Source organism: Oncorhynchus clarkii, chromosome 31 (assembly GCF_045791955.1).
Source record: "Oncorhynchus clarkii lewisi isolate Uvic-CL-2024 chromosome 31, UVic_Ocla_1.0, whole genome shotgun sequence".
NCBI classification, from domain to species: domain Eukaryota; kingdom Metazoa; phylum Chordata; class Actinopteri; order Salmoniformes; family Salmonidae; genus Oncorhynchus; species Oncorhynchus clarkii.
Window position 1 is genome coordinate 27,719,786 of NC_092177.1, and position 16,496 is coordinate 27,736,281.

Sequence of the window (16,496 nt, forward strand, 5' to 3'; positions counted from 1 at the left end):
TCAATTTGAAAAAGGGAAAGCTGCAACATACAGTTGTATTTTATTGAATGTCATGTATAGCAAATTATTATGGTTTAATTTACAGAATAACATATTATGTATTTACAATGACATTACACATCATCTTTACCCCCTCAATAAAATTGCGCAATAAATTAGTCGAACTAAACAAGTGCTTGAGTTGGCCATCCATAGATAACATGGCTCTGGAGCCAAGAGAGAAAAATAACTCTGCTATCAGTCCAGACGCCCTGTGAACTCCCTTTACTTGATTACAAGTAAACAAGACATGAGATCAGGACACAGAGTGATACACACTAACAAGTCATACAGGGCAGTCTATTGTTGGCCTACACGATACATGATCAGTCTAGGCCCCTTACTTTTTTCAATCTTTACTAATGACATGCCACTGGCTTTGAGTAAAGCCAGAGTGTCTATGTATGCGGATGACACAACACTATACATGTCAGCTACTACAGCGACCAAAATGACTGCTTAACAAAGAGGTGCTGTTAGTTTCAGAGTGGGTGGCAAGGAATAAGTTAGTCATAAATATTTCTAAAACTAAAATCATTGTATTTGGGACAAATCAGGTGACCAAACTGCTTGGAGTAACCCTGGATTGTAAACTGTCATGGTCAAAATATATTGATACAACAGTGGCTAAGATGGGGAGAAAAAAAAAGTCCATAATAAAGCGCTGCTCTACCTTCTTAACAGCACTATCAACAAGGCAGGTCCTACAGGCCCTAGTTTCTACCTTCTTAACAGCACTATCAACAAGGCAGGTCCTACAGGCCCTAGTTTCTACCTTCTTAGCAGCACTATCAACAAGGCAGGTCCTACAGGCCCTAGTTTCTACCTTCTTAACAACACTATCAACAAGGCAGGTCCTACAGGCCCTAGTTTCTACCTTCTTAACAGCACTATCAACAAGGCAGGTCCTACAGGCCCTAGTTTCTACCTTCTTAACAACACTATCAACAAGGCAGGTCCTACAGGCCCTAGTTTCTACCTTCTTAACAGCACTATCAACAAGGCAGGTCCTACAGGCCCTAGTTTCTACCTTCTTAACAGCACTATCAACAAGGCAGGTCCTACAGGCCCTAGTTTCTACCTTCTTAACAACACTATCAACAAGGCAGGTCCTACAGGCCCTAGTTTCTACCTTCTTAACAGCACTATCAACAAGGCAGGTCCTACAGGCCCTAGTTTCTACCTTCTTAACAACACTATCAACAAGTCAGGTCCTACAGGCCCTAGTTTCTACCTTCTTAACAACACTGTCAACAAGTCAGGTCCTACAGGCCCTAGTTTCTACCTTCTTAACAACACTATCAACAAGTCAGGTCCTACAGGCCCTAGTTTTGTCGCACCTGGACTACTGTTCAGTCGTGTGGTCATGTGCCACAAAAAGGGACTTAGGACAATTGCAATTGGCTCAGAACAGGGCAGCACAGCTGGGCCTTGGATGTACACAGAGAGCTAATATTAATAATATGCATGTCAATCTTTCCTTGCTGAAAGTGGTCGATAGATTGACTACATCACTACTTGTATTTATGAGAGGTATTGACATGATGAATGCACCGAGTTGTCTGTTTGAACTACTGCAGCACAGCTCGGACATCTATGCATACCCCACAAGACATGTCACCAGAGATCTCTTCACAGTCCCCAAGTCCAGGACAGACTATGGGAGGCGTACAGTACTACATAGAGCCATGACTACATGGAACTCTATTCCACATCAAGTAACTGATGCAAGCAGTAAAATTGGATTAAAAAATATATAATATACACCTTATGGAACAGCTGGGACTGTGAGGCAACACAAACATAGGCACAGACACATGCATACACACACACACACATGATAACATACGCACTACACACAAATGGATTTTGTACTGTAAATATGTGGTAGTGGTGGAGTAGAGGCCTGAGGGCACACAGTGTGTTGTGAAATCTGTGAATGTATTGTAATGTTTTTAAAATGGTATAAACTGCCTTAATTTAGCTGGACCCCAGGAAGAGTAGCTGCTGCCTTGGCAGCATGAGGATTCATAATAAATACAAAAACAAATGTTTCTGATAGTTTATAGGCTACAAACTGTCAATTGTATTCGTTGGAGATACATTGTTTTTCAATATGTGGGATCTCTAGGGCTCAGACAGAGACTATTAGTCACTTGGTATTGGTAAAGATGACCCCTTGGCCCTCGCTGATCCCGCTGTGTTAAGCACAATCCCAGTGGGCTTGTGGATTAGAATGAAGTTTCCCCCTAGACACTGCTCTACAGTCAGTTTTGTGTTTTTCCTCTCAGTTCAAGATTTGGATTTCAGGAGGGTAAGCGGATCCTAGACCTGTCCCCAAGAACCATTACGACAGGACCAAACGCCTAGCAGCTGACCACTCGGATCCTTTCTGTCACACGCTGCAGGGCCACTCTCTCCCACAGCTGACACTTCATCCCCAGTGGGACAGGACACACCGCCACCCCCTACTCCTAGTCCTCTTCCTCCTGACGATGATGATGATGACTGCCACTAGCAAAGCTAGTGTGATGAGGAGACATGCAGTGAAGAACAGCAGGGGTTTGTTCTCTGAGATGCGAGCGCAGATGGAACACACTTTCCGGCGGGTGCTGACCCTACAGGAAGATGTGACGTTGTTGCCAGGGAAACCACTGCACTTATTGTGGCTACAGTACTGCACAGAATGTTTGTCTCAGTACAACGGGACAGTTCTCACTGGGATTCACTTTAGGATCTCAAAGGTACCTCATACAGTAAAGTCTGTGAGTTTACTGTATTTTAATTGAAAATGAGAATTTGTTCTTAACTGACTTGCCTGGTTAAATAAAGGTTTAAAAACACAGGAATCTCTGAGCGGGGGTTGCATGTGACTCCAGGATTAGGTTGGCGTGTTCTACCCAGTCTGCGTGCAGGGCCAGGGACACGTCCTCTCTGTTGGCTGAGATGCTCCCTCTCATAGAGCCTCCAGGCCTTAGTGTGGGCCAGCAGGAGGCTATGGGCTGCCAGATGCTGCTCCTCTCCACTCCATCAGTCTGTTGGGCTCATTGATGGTGATCCAATAACTCACCCAGGGCCCAGCCCTGTAGCAGAGCGTAGCTCTGGAAGGCCTCCACCGTGCTCTGGTTCAGCCAGCTTCTGGAGCCATGCACCGGGCCAGGCAAGCCCAGCAGAGGGGCTCTGTTCGTGGGGTAGTAGAGGATGACCATGGCCTCCAGGCCCTGCTTGCGGAGCTCAGTCAGGAGACAGCGATAGAATCTGTAAAAAGAGTTTGAAGTGATTTAAAATGCAATGTGTATCCATGCAGGCGTGCATTCTAGTGTATGTTTGCATGTGTATTAAACATTGAATACGCACTATACAGTGTGCGTCTACCTCAGGGCCTCTGTGTGCACATTAGACAGATCTCCATGGGGCAGGATGAGGGACCAGTTTAGAGCGAAGCGGTAGTGAGATGCCCCTGTGGACTCAAAGAGGCCCAGGTGACCTCGGATGGCCAGGTAGTCATCCTGGTGTGGAGCTTGACCCCTTGGACAGGGCGCAGTGCCCTGTCTGTCCCCTGTCAGGTTCCAGCTGTACAGATGAGGGTCCAAGAATTAAGGGGAGAAGGGGTGGAAATGGACCTTTAATTAAGGAGAACAAGAATATAAATGTTTGTGTTTATTTCTTACAAGGTGTGTAATGACCTAGCTTGCGTATTGTTCTGTTCGAGATCGAGTCCTAAAAAAGCAGAGCAGTTTTACTAAATAAAATCACAATCTCCTTTTCCTTTCTCCTCCCTCTCTCGTCTCTGCATCCTGTCCTCTTCTCATCCCCTCACCTGTACGGTTGAGTCGGCCACGCCCCAGTGGAAGTCACATGGGAAACACCCTTTGACCTCTCTGGTGGTCTCATCACCAGGGAAACCGTTGTCCTTTACGACCTGCCTGTAGAACTGAGCGGTGGTCTTTGGGACCCCAGTTGTCCTGACTGAAAACCATCCACCAGAGAGCAGGCTGTGTAGCCAAACACTCTGACACTGTCAAACACCATCGCTGGACACCAACAAACACAGAGAGAATTAAATGAGGAGACACAGTTACCACAGAGGTAGAAATAGCACAACAGTGCAGAGGTTAAATATATTAAAGGGGTCAGTCTGTCAAATATACTCTCTTGTTGACCTCTGTTTTCCCTAACCCTGCCCTCTCCTCTACCCACTCCTCCCTCCTCACCTTGCAGCACCTTGTTGATGAACCTCGTCATCGGGTAGATAGCGACTGTATCCTCCATCTCCACAGCTGCATCTGAGAACCAGCCCCCCTCCACCACCAGCACTGGAAGGCCCCCGTAGTCCAGCCGCACCCAGCCCAGTACCCGCCTCAGGTCTGGGAACACCCGGCTCTGGCCCAGACACAGGTTGTTAGGCCCAAAGGACAGGGAAAGGAAGTCAGCTGTTCCCCTCACCCAGAGCTTCTCCTCAGGGGTGAACTCAGACAGGAGCCATCTATGAGTGGATCTCACCCTCCACGAACACGGGTAAAAGTAAAGATACCTTCAAAGTAAATGACTCAAGTAAAAGTGAAAGTCACCCAGTAAAATACTACTTGAGTAAAAGTCTAAAAGTATTTGGTTTTAAGTATACTTAAGTATCAAAATTAAATGTAATTGCTAAAATATACTTAAGTATCAAAAGTAAAAGTATAAATCATTTCAAATTGCTTATATTAAGCAAACCAGTTGGCACCATTTTTATTTAATTTTTTTACCGATAGCCAGGGGCACATTCCAACACGCAGACATCATTTAAAAATGAAGCATGTGCCAGATCAGAGGTAGTAGGGATGACCAGAGTTGTCCTCTTGATAAGTGTGTGAATTGGACTATTTCCCTGTCCTGCTAAGCATTGAAAATGTAACATGTACTTTTGGGAGTCATGGAAAATGTATGGAGTAAAAAGTACATAATTTTCATTAGGAATGTGTCACGCGGAATGACGCTGTTGAGACGAAGCAGGTACGGGGAGTAAAACGTTTAATTGTAACGGACAGAGATGAGACAGGAACAGTGTCAGAAACAATACAATGCAGCAGCGGGGAACAGAGCAGGGAACTGACAAATATAGGGGAGGAAATAAACAGGAGAAAAGTGAGTCCAGGTGAGTCCAATAACGCTGATGCGAGTGGCGAGGGAAGGCAGGTGTGCATGATGGATGGTAGGAGTGCGTGATGCAGGGTAATCTGGCGCCCTCAAGCGCCAGGGAAGGGAAGAGCGGAAGCAGACGTGACAGAATGTAATGAGGTCAAAGTAAAAGTTGTCAAAAATATAAATAGTAAAGTACAGACACCACAAAGAAATACTTAAGTAGTACTTTAAAGTATTTTTACTTTACTTTACTTTACTGTACTTTACAACACTGACCTTGACCCTGACTGACACCCTGAAGATGTTGTGGAATACGATGAATAAGGTGGAGTCTTCTGTCTCTCCAGGCGTGTGAACTCCCATCCCGTACCCCTGGACAGCCACCAAGGTATGGGTTGTGAATGGTGATGTACCCCAGTGCCTCAACATAATCCTACCAGTGGGTGTAACTGTCACTGCCTATGTCTGTGACACCTCAGTGGGGGACCTGAGTCGGTGAAGTGGTACCAGATTGAGGGGCCTGTGCCGGTCTGAGGCCCCCTCGGGTATGAAAGGCAGAGGTCCCAGTGCCCTAGAGGATCCCTGGAGGGAAAGTCCCATTGAGAAAGGACCGGCTCTGGTTGTAAGGCTCTGGGGTGGAGGGCTGCTGCCACTGCCTCCTGCCCTCACCCAGGGAACAGAAAGCCCCGTCCCAGACTATCGCTTCCAGGAGGAGGGAGAGATGGTATGTTACCATATTGCAGCCAGAGTAAGAAGAATGATCCTCTCCAGATATTTCAAAAATCCTTTAAGAAAAGCTGGTCTCATTCTGAGGGACTGTTCCTGTGTGAGTATGAGGGGTCTGGATGTGAAGAATGTGAGGGATCCATGATGGAAGAATAGAAGATGAAGGGATTGAAGCGAACGAGTATAGGAGACTGAGATGTCAACATGTGGAGCCTAGGAAAGGAGAGGTACACTTTTCATCTGCCCGACGAACCTGGTTGGACTTACCTATCTCTCTCTCTCTCTACCTCCCTCTCTCTCCCTCCTTTATTCTGTCATCCTCCCTCTCTCTCTCCTTTACTCAGTCCACCTCCCTCTCTCTCTCATTTACTCTGTCCTCTCTCTCTCTCTCTCTCTCTCTCTCTCTCTCTCTCTCTCTCTCTCTCTCTCTCTCTCTCTCCTTTACTCTGTCCACCTCCCTCTCTCTCTCCTTTACTCTCTCCCCCTCCCTCTCTCTCTCTCATTTACTCTGTCCTCCTCCCTCTCTCTCTCTCCTTTACTCTGTCCTCCTCTCTCTCTCTCTCTCTCGCTCTCTCTCTCTCCTTTACTCTGTCCTCCTCCCTCTCTCTCCTTTACTCTGTCCTCCTCCCTCTCTCTTCTTTACTCCTCTCTCTCTCTCTACTTTACTCTGTCCTTATCTCTCTCTTTCTCTCTCCTTTACTCTGTACTCCTCTCTCTCTCTCTCTCTCTCCTTTACTCTGTACTCCTCTCTCTCTCTCTACTTTACTCTGTCCTTAGCCCTCGAGTGGGCCAACGCAGTGTGGAATGGTCTCTCTCTCTCTCTCTCTCTCTCTCTCTCTCTCTCTCTCTCTCTCTCTCTCTCTCTCTCTCTCTCTCTCTCATTTACTCTGTCCTGGTGTCGTTAGACCAACCCTTCCCCGTGCGCATTCCCTCTGAATATGCCGATTTGGCTATCGCCTTCAGTAAAAAGAAGGCGACCCAATTACCACCTCATCGTCGAGAGGACTGCGTGATAAACCTTCTGGAGAACGCTGCACTTCCTAGGAGTCATGTGTATCCTCTCCTCTCTCTCTCTCTTACTCTACGGCGGTGGAATCATTTCACGGGGCGCGCTTCTTCACAAAACTGGACCTGAGGAGCGCGTATAATCTGGTGCGTATCCGGGGAGGAGATGAGTGGAAAACTGCATTTAGTACTACATCTGGTCATTATGAGTACCGCGTCATGCCATACGGGTTGAAGAATGCTCCAGCCGTCTTCCAATCCTTCGTAGACGAAATTCTCCGAGACCTGCTCGGGCAGGGAGTGGTAGTGTACATCGATGACATCTTGATCTATTCTGCCACACGCGCGGCGCATGTGTCTCTGGTGCGTAAGGTACTTGGGCGACTGCTGGAGCATGACCTGTATTGCAAGGCGGAGAAATGTGAGTTTTTCAAACAGTCCGTTTCCTTCCTGGGATATCGTATTTCCACCTCTGGGGTGGTGATGGAGGATGACCGCGTTACAGCCGTGCGTAATTGGCCGACTCCGACCACGGTGAAAGAGGTGCAGCGGTTTTTAGGGTTTGCCAATTACTACCGGAGGTTTATCCGGGGTTTTGGTCAGGTGGCTGCTCCCATCACCTCGCTGCTGAAGGGAGGACCGGTGCGCTTGCGCTGGTCAGCAGAGGCGGGCAGAGCATTCACTCGTTTGAAGGAGCTGTTCACCAATGCGCCCGTGTTGGCGCATCCGGACCCCTCTTTAGCGTTCATAGTGGAGGTGGATGCGTCCGAGGCTGGGGTCGGAGCCGTGCTGTCCCAACGCTCGGGCGTGCCACCCAAGCTTCGCCCTTGTGCTTTCTTTTCGAGCAAGCTCAGCCCAGCGGAGCGAAACTATGATGTGGGGGACCGGGAGTTGTTAGCTGTAGTCAAGGCTCTGAAGGTGTGGAGACATTGGCTTGAGGGGGCTAAACACCCCTTTCTCATCTGGACTGACCATCGTAATCTCGAGTATATCCGGGCAGCGAAGAGACTAAATCCACGTCAGGCTAGATGGGCCATGTTTTTTACCAGGTTCCGGTTTACCCTCTCATACCGGCCAGGCTCCCAAAACACCAAGGCCAACGCGCTGTCCCGCCTCTATGATACCGAGGAGCGGCCCGTTGAGCCAGCTCCCATCATTTCACCGTCATGTCTCGTGGCACCGGTGGTATGGGAGGTGGACGCGGAGATAGAGGAGGCCTCACGGTCAGAGCCGGCCCCCCCCAACTGTCCAGTGGGAACTCAGTACGTACCGAGGGGGGTCCGGGACAAGCTGATTCGGTGGGCTCATACTCTCCCCTCCTCGGGTCATCCTGGCATCGAGAGGGCAGTGCGGAGTCTGAGAGGGAGATACTGGTGGCCCACGCTAGCTAAAGACGTGAGATTTTATGTCTCCTCCACCTCCCTCTCTCTCTCGTTTATGGAGAGACTCTCGGTCAGCTTAACCTCAGGTTTTCACCCCGAGAGTAATGGGCAGGTGGAGCGCGTAAACCAAGATGTGGGCAGGTTTCTGCGGTCCTATTGCCGGGACCGGCCTGGTGAGTGGGCAAGGTATGTTCCCTGGGCTGAACTAGCTCAGAACTCCCTACGCCACTCCTCAACTAACTTGTCTCCTTTTGAGTGTGTGTTAGGTTACCAGCCGGTCCTGGCCCCATGGCATCAGAGCCAGACCGAGGCTCCTGCGGTGGAGGAATGGGTACAGCGCTCCAAGGACACCTGGAAGGCCGTTCAGGACTCACTACGGTTACTCTCCCTCTCTCTCTCCTTTACTCTCTCCCCCTCCCTCTCTCTCTCTCATTTACTGAGAGATTTCCACTGTCCTCCTCCCTCTCTCTCTCTCCTTTACTCTGTCCTCCTCCCTCTCTCTCTCTCTCTCTCGCTCTCTCTCTCTCCTTTACTCTGTCCTCCTCCCTCTCTCTCTCCTTTACTCTGTCCTCCTCCCTCTCGCTCTCTCTCTCTCTTTACTGTCCTCCTCCCTCTCTCTCTACTTTACTCTGTCCTTATCTCTCTCTCTCTCTCTCCTTTACTCTGTACTCTCTCTCTCTCTCCTTTACTCTGTACTCCTCTCTCTCTCTCCTTTACTCTGTACTCACTCTAACCTCTCTCTATCTTTCTCTCTTACGTGACTCTCTCTCTCTCTCTCTCTCTCTCTCTCTCTCTCTCTCTCTCTCTCTCTCTCTCTCTCTCTCCTTTACTCTGTACTCTCTCTCTCTCTCTCTACTTTACTCTGTCCTTATCTCTCTCTCTCTCTCTCTCTCTCTCTCTCTCTCTCTCTCTCTCTCTCTCTCTCTCTCTCTCCTTTACTCTGTCCAAATCCCCCTCTCTCTCTCTCTCTCTCTCTCTCTCTCTCATTTACTCTGTCCACATCTCTCTCTCTCTCTCTCTCTCTCTCTCTTTTACTCTGTCCTCCTCCCTCTCTCTCCTTTACTCTGTCCTCCTCTCTCTCTCTCTCTCTCTCTCTCTCTCTCTCTCTCTCTCTCCTTTACTCTGTCCTCCTCCCCCTCTCTCTACTTTACTATGTCCCTCTCTCTCTCTCTCTCTCTCTCTCTCTCTCTCTCTCTCTCTCTCTCTCTCTATCTCTCTCTCCTTTACTCTGTCCTCCTCCCTCTCTCTCCTTTACTCTGTCCTCCCTCTCTCTCTCTCTCCTTTACTCTGTCCTCCTCCCTCTCTCTCTCTCTCCTTTACTCTGTCCTCCCTCTCTCTCTCTCCTTTACTCTGTCCTCCTCCCTCTCTCTCTCCTTTACTCTGTCCTCCCTCTCTCTCTCTCTCTCTCTCCTTTACTCTGTCCTCCTCCATCTCTCTCTACTTTACTCTGTCCTCCTCCCTCTCTCTCTCCTTTACTCTGTCCTCCTCTCTCTCTTTCTCCTTTACTGTGTCCTCCTCCCTCTCTCTGACACATAATGTACATTGGGCATGCACAACCACTCTCCCCAACACTGACTCATACAGCCAGGAACACACATGCAGGCACACACACATTTTGTCAATGATTAGCTTGAACTCTGATCCTCACCTCGACTAAATTTACTCTCCCTCCCTCTCTCTCTCACTCTCTCTTTCGATCTCTCTCTCCCTTTCAATCTCATCTCTAGCTCACAATCACTTTCTCTTGCTAAATCTTCTAGTCTCCCTCTCTCTCTACACTAACATATTATTGGAACCATTACTACCTAATGGATATAAGGAACAGATTGGCATGTTCTTGCAGCTATTCAAACCCTAATGAACCGTCTGAGAAATAGCTAAAATAAGGTTGAGTTAAAGCCAGTCACCACGCCCTAATAGGGGATTTTTTTTCCCTCTTAATTATATCACAACTTTTACCAGTTGAATGTAGATACAAATATAATATTTATTTGTATTAACATTTTTCTAAAGTATTAGATTCAAATATTTAAATTAGATGATATGTCATTAAATATGTGCATATGTCCATATCTGGCAAATCCATTTTTCAGGGGGACTGGATTAAGTCAGTCTAAATATTGTTCTTTCATTTTGTTAAGACATTCCAGGACTGGATTTACTCCGAGCAGATTGTGGATAAATACTTTTTAAAACTTTCCATCTGTAAAATACTAAGGACATTTTAGGCACATTTTTCTAAAGTAAATGCTATCCAGAATAAAACATTTACAACATATCAACAATTCACTCTGGGGAAGTCTCGAGAATATATCTAAGGATAACCACACAACATTTGGTGAATATAGATGCTTCTGAAGTTGAGGAAAATGATTTGGCATGTGGGAAGATTGATTTTCGGGAAATGGCAGTTAAAGACAAGTTCACAGAATTTAGACAACCAAACACCAAACACCTGTTTAGACCCAATCACCATGTCTTCAAAGTTACATGTAGTCCAGTTTGTTACATTCTCTATGAAATTGGCTTTTAAAATATGCGTAATTCAATGTAATGAGTTTTGAAATTATGGATTTATGTCCATTTTAAAGTGGCTAAAATTCATGACATTTTTATGACAGTTGTGTGATATACTAAAGAAAATATACATTTTCATCAAGACTTTTACATTTTTATGTTTGCTTTTTGAAAATACTAATATTAATGGACCAAAATACCAACACATCTGAAAACTGATAGGTCGATGCAGAGATGTCATTTCAGCCTGTGGTGCCTGGCAGAAAGGGTTTTGCTGTGGGGCACACCCACAAGACAAAACTCATGCTCCAATTGGATGACCAAATAAAATACAGTTTAACCATGCTGCACAGAAAAATCAGAGGAAAAATGCACAGTTCCCTCTGATTTTATGGCCAAATCAGTCCTTACTGTTATCCTAGATTTAATTAAAGACAATGACAGGTGAAAACAGACATGATGTTCCACTTGACAAATGGTGTGTCTGTGTGAGTGTTTGCCTATCTTTGATCTGATTTGAGGCAGAGCCGGATGAATCGGGGGCTTAGCGGGGCGAGGACCAAGAGTCAGCAAATAAAAACACAAATACAGATAAAGGAAATACAGTATAGATTTTATTTTTCAATCATTTGGCCAATAGATCAATATTTTACAAAAAACATAAGTGTGAATTCAATTTCATCACAAGCAAATACAGGTAACTGCCTAAATAAAATAAAAGGCAGGGTGTTTGGCCACCACAAGCTGCCAGAACAGCTTCGATGCGTCTTGGCATAGATTCTACAAGATGACCTAAACCATGTCAGGATATGCATAACATATCATTTGTATCCCTCATTTACTCAAGTGTTTCCTTTATTTTGGCAGTTACCGGTTGCCTATAGTTGGAAAGGCCACAACTTGGCCAGCATCCGAGCTAAATATTCAGCTTGTTGTGTCGTGCCCATAGACATATAATCCATAGAAGGGCTTTCAAACAATTTACCATGGCAATTTGATTTACACTAGCAATGTCTGCCAGTCATGATTTGAATGGGAACTGCCATCTATGGATTATATTTCTATAGGTTGGTTACATCTGTCTGTTTGCCTTTTTCACATTTCAAAATACAATCGCTGGAAAAACGTACCGTTTGGAAAGAAAATGCATACTGCTGAAAAGAGAAGACTAATCTGTCTGCTGAAAAGAGAAGACTAATCTGTCTGCTGAAAAGAGAAGACTAATCTGTCTGCTGAAAAGAGAAGACTAATCTGTCTGCTGAAAAGAGAAGACTAATCTGTCTGCTGAAAAGAGAAGACTAATCTGTCTGCTGAAAAGAGAAGACTAATTTGTCTGCTGAAAAGAGAAGACTAATCTGTCTGCTGAAAAGAGAAGACTAATCTGTCTGCTGAAAAGAGAAGACTAATCTGTGTGCTGAAAAGAGAAGACTAATCTGTCTGCTGAAAATAGAAGACTAATCTGTCTGCTGAAAAGAGAAGACTAATCTGTCTGCTGAAAAGAGAAGACTAATCTGTGTGCTGAAAAGAGAAGACTAATCTGTCTGCTGAAAAGAGAAGACTAATCTGTCTGCTGAAAAGAGAAGACTAATCTGTCTGCTGAAAAGAGAAGACTAATCTGTCTGCTGAAAAGAGAAGACTAATCTGTCTGCTGAAAAGAGAAGACTAATCTGTCTGCTGAAAAGAGAAGACTAATCTGTCTGCTGAAAAGAGAAGACTAATCTGTCTGCTGAAAAGAGAAGACTAATCTGTCTGCTGAAAAGAGAAGACTAATCTGTCTGCTGAAAAGAGAAGACTAATCTGTCTGCTGAAAAGAGAAGACTAATCTGTCTGCTGAAAAGAGAAGACTAATCTGTCTGCTGAAAAGAGAAGACTAATCTGTCTGCTGAAAAGAGAAGACTAATCTGTCTGCTGAAAAGAGAAGACTAATCTGTCTGCTGAAAAGAGAAGACTAATCTGTCTGCTGAAAAGAGAAGACTAATCTGTCTGCTGAAAAGAGAAGACTAATCTGTCTGCTGAAAAGAGAAGACTAATCTGTCTGCTGAAAGACAAAGACTAATCTGTCTGCTGAAAAGAGAAGACTAATCTGTCTGCTGAAAAGAGAAGACTAATCTGTCTGCTGAAAAGAGAAGACTAATCTGTCTGCTGAAAAGAGAAGACTAATCTGTCTGCTGAAAAGAGAAGACTAATCTGTCTGCTGAAAGACAAAGACTAATCTGTCTGCTGAAAAGAGAAGACTAATCTGTCTGCTGAAAAGAGAAGACTAATCTGTCTGCTGAAAAGAGAAGACTAATCTGTCTGCTGAAAAGAGAAGACTAATCTGTCTGCTGAAAAGAGAAGACTAATCTGCTGAAGCAATAGAAGAAAACAAATCTCAACAACTCCCATTTTCTTTGTGAACAGCAATACTGTTTTTCAAAGTAGCTCATCTTGAGATATGTAAATTGTTTTTCCCATGTTTAATGATCTGAAATAAAAGATCCCAGAAATGTTCCATATGCACAAAAAGCTTATTTTTCTCAAATGTTGTGCACAAATTTGTTTACATCCTTGTTAGTGAGCATTTCTCCTAGACTAAAATAATCCATCCACCTGACAGGTGTGGCATATCAAGAAGCTGATTAAACAGTATTATCATTACACAGGTGCACCTTGCGCTGGGAACAATAAAGGCCACGCTAAAATGTGCAGTTCTGTCACACAACACAATGCCACAGATGTCGCAAGTTTTGAGGGAGTGTGCAATTGACATGCTGACTGCAGAAATGTCCACCAGAGCTAATGTTAATTTCAATACCATAAGCCACTTCCAACTTAATTTTAGAAAATGTGTCAATATGTCCAACCAGCCTCACAACCGCAGACCACGTGTGACCATGCCAGCTCAGGACCTTCACATCCAGCTTCTTCACCTGCGGGATCATCTGAGACCAGCCACCCAGACAGCTGATGAAACGGAGGAATATTTCTGTCTGTAATAAAGCCCTTTTGTGAGGAAAAACACATTCTGATTGGCTGAGCCTGGCTCCCCAGTGGGTGGGCCTTAGCCCTCCCAGGCCCACCCATGGCTGCGCCCTTGCCCAGTAATTTGAAATACATAGATTAGGGCCTAATGAAGTCATTTCAATTGACTGATTTCCTTATATGAACTGTAACTCAGTAAAATCGTTGAAATTGCTGCATGTTGCGTTTATATTTTTGTTCAGTATGTATATTGCCTCCTAATATTGTACAATCTGCTTGTTGCTTTATTGTTCCTGTAGATACACGAATGCCCACATGCAGGAACGCCCTGAAGTGCGGGCTGCAGTTGCACACTATTGCCTGGACGGGTCTAAAATGATTTGCTAAGGTTATCAAACAGGAGATCAGTGATGATATATGGTGAGTAGGGGAAGTTAGGCCGAAGCAATCAGTTACCATTGACGACTTTACAACCGCTGAATGTGGGATGAAAATATATACAGTGGCAAGAAAATGGTATGTGAACCCTTTGGAATTACCTGGACTACTGCCTAAACTGGTCATAACATTTGATCTGATCTCCGTCTCGGTCACAACAATATGCAAACACAGTGTGCTTAAATTAATAACACACAAACAATTATACGTTTTCATGTCTTTATTGAACACACCGTGTAAACATTCACAGTGCAGGGTGGAAAAGTGTGTGAACCCTTGGATTTAATGACTGGTTGACCCTCCTTTGGCAGCAATAACCTCAACCAAATGTTTTCTGTAGTTGCGGATCAGACCTGCACAACGGTCAGGAGGAATTTTGGACCATTCCTCTTTACAAAACTGATTCAGTTCAGCAATATTCTTTGGATGTCTGGTGTGAACCACTCTCTTGAGGTCATGCCACAGCATCTCAATCGGGTTGAGGTCAGGACTGAAGCCATTCTGTTGTTGATTTACTTCGGTGTTTTGTGTCGTTGTCCTGTTGCATCACCCAACTTCTGTTGAGCTTCAATTGGCGCACAGATAGCCTTACATTCTTCTGTAAAATGTTTTGATAAACTTGGTAATTCATTTTTCTGTCAATGATAGCAAGCTGTCCAGGCCCTGAGGCAGCAAAGCAGCCCCAAACCATGATGCTCCCTCCACCATACTTTACAGTTGGTTTGAGGTTTTGATGTTGGTGTGTTGTGACTTTTTTTCTCCACACATAGTGTTGTGTGTTCCTTCCAAACAACTCAACTGTAGTTTAATCTGTCCACAGAATATTTTGGACAGTAGCACTGTGGAACATCCAGATGTTCTTTTGCGAACTTCAGATGTGCAGCAATGTTTTTTTTTTTGGACAGCAGTGGCTTCTTCCGTAGTGTTCTCCCATGAACACCATTCTTATTTAGTGTTTTAGGTATCGTAGACTCGTCAACAGAGAAGTTAGCATGTTCCAGACATTTCTGTAAGTCCTTATGCGCTGTGCTCTTGCAGTTATCTTTGCAGGACGGCCACTCCTAGGGAGAATAGCAACAGTGCTGAACTTTCTCCATTTATAGACAATTTGTCTTACCATGGACTGATGAACATCAAGGCTTTTAGGGATGTAACCCTTTCCAGCTTTATACAAGTCAACAATTCTTAATCTTGGGTCTTCTGAGATCTCTCTTGTTCTAGGCATATGGTTCACAATGCTTCTTCTGAATGTTTTGAGTGTTTTTATAGGGCAGGGCAGCTCTAACCAACATCTCCAACCTTGTGTCAATGATTGTACTCCAGGTTAGCTGACTCATGACTCCAATAAGCTTTTGGAGAAGTCTTAGCCTAGGGGTTCACATACTTTCCCCAACCTACACTGTGAATGTTTAAATGATGTATTCAATATAGACAAGAACAATACAATAATGTGTGTGTTATTAGTTTAAGCACACTGTGTTTGTCTATTGTTGTGACTTAGATGAAGATCAGATCTAATTTTATGACCAATTGATGCATAAATCCAGATATTTCCAAAGGGTTCACATACTTTTTCTTGCCGCTGTATATGACGGACTCCCACAGGGGCCCATATGCATGAATGCGCACTCTCTGAGGCCCATGCCTCAAAGGCGGTGTACCAGTGAACGCTGCCATGAGAACAGCACACTATAGATGGGTTGGTTGTTTAGCAACAAAACCGACGCATGCGCAACTACGGGGCAAAACAGATGTGGTTGGCCTAGATTGTTAACATGTAAACTATATTTTGTCTCCAATGTTTATTGAAAACAGAAATACATTTGCACATAAGCACTTGTCTCTCAAATACATCGTTACTGTTGTTGGTTTTCTATATTGCGAATTTCTGCAATATAAGCATTGACATGAAATCAGTCCAAACAAGACATTGTGTCAAGACCAAGATGAAACTAGGCATTTACGATTACCCACATAGACATTTCTTGTCATTGTTGGTAGCTATCTGGCCATCCAGACACAAACTTCTCCCTTCTACCCCATTGAGCATATGCATCGTTTTCGTGAGCTGTCAGCTAACGTCTAGAAAGTCAGAGTGAAGTGGGAGTGTTTAAAAGTGCACTTAACTTGGCATGAAGCCATACATTCCTTGTCCTATCATTGCTGACGTAATAGGTTGGTTTTATAAGATGGTCCCTTACACTTACCTGTAGGGCTCGTTGGTCTAGGGGTATGATTCTCGCTTTGGGTGCGAGAGGTCCCGGGTTCAAATCCCGGACGAGCCCCATGTTTAAAACGTTTTTG

At 44.9% G+C, this 16,496-nt stretch overlaps 1 non-coding gene and 1 pseudogene across 1 annotated transcript; one reads left to right on the forward strand and one right to left on the reverse strand.

Moving 5' to 3' along the window:
• Positions 1-2,873: 2,873 nt before the first annotated feature.
• Positions 2,874-8,223, reverse strand: LOC139390887 (beta-klotho-like; annotated as a pseudogene).
• Positions 8,224-16,405: 8,182 nt separating this feature from the next.
• On the forward strand, positions 16,406-16,477 carry trnap-ugg (transfer RNA proline (anticodon UGG)). Its single transcript has one exon. It is a non-coding gene; the product is annotated as a tRNA-Pro (tRNA).
• Positions 16,478-16,496: the final 19 nt, after the last annotated feature.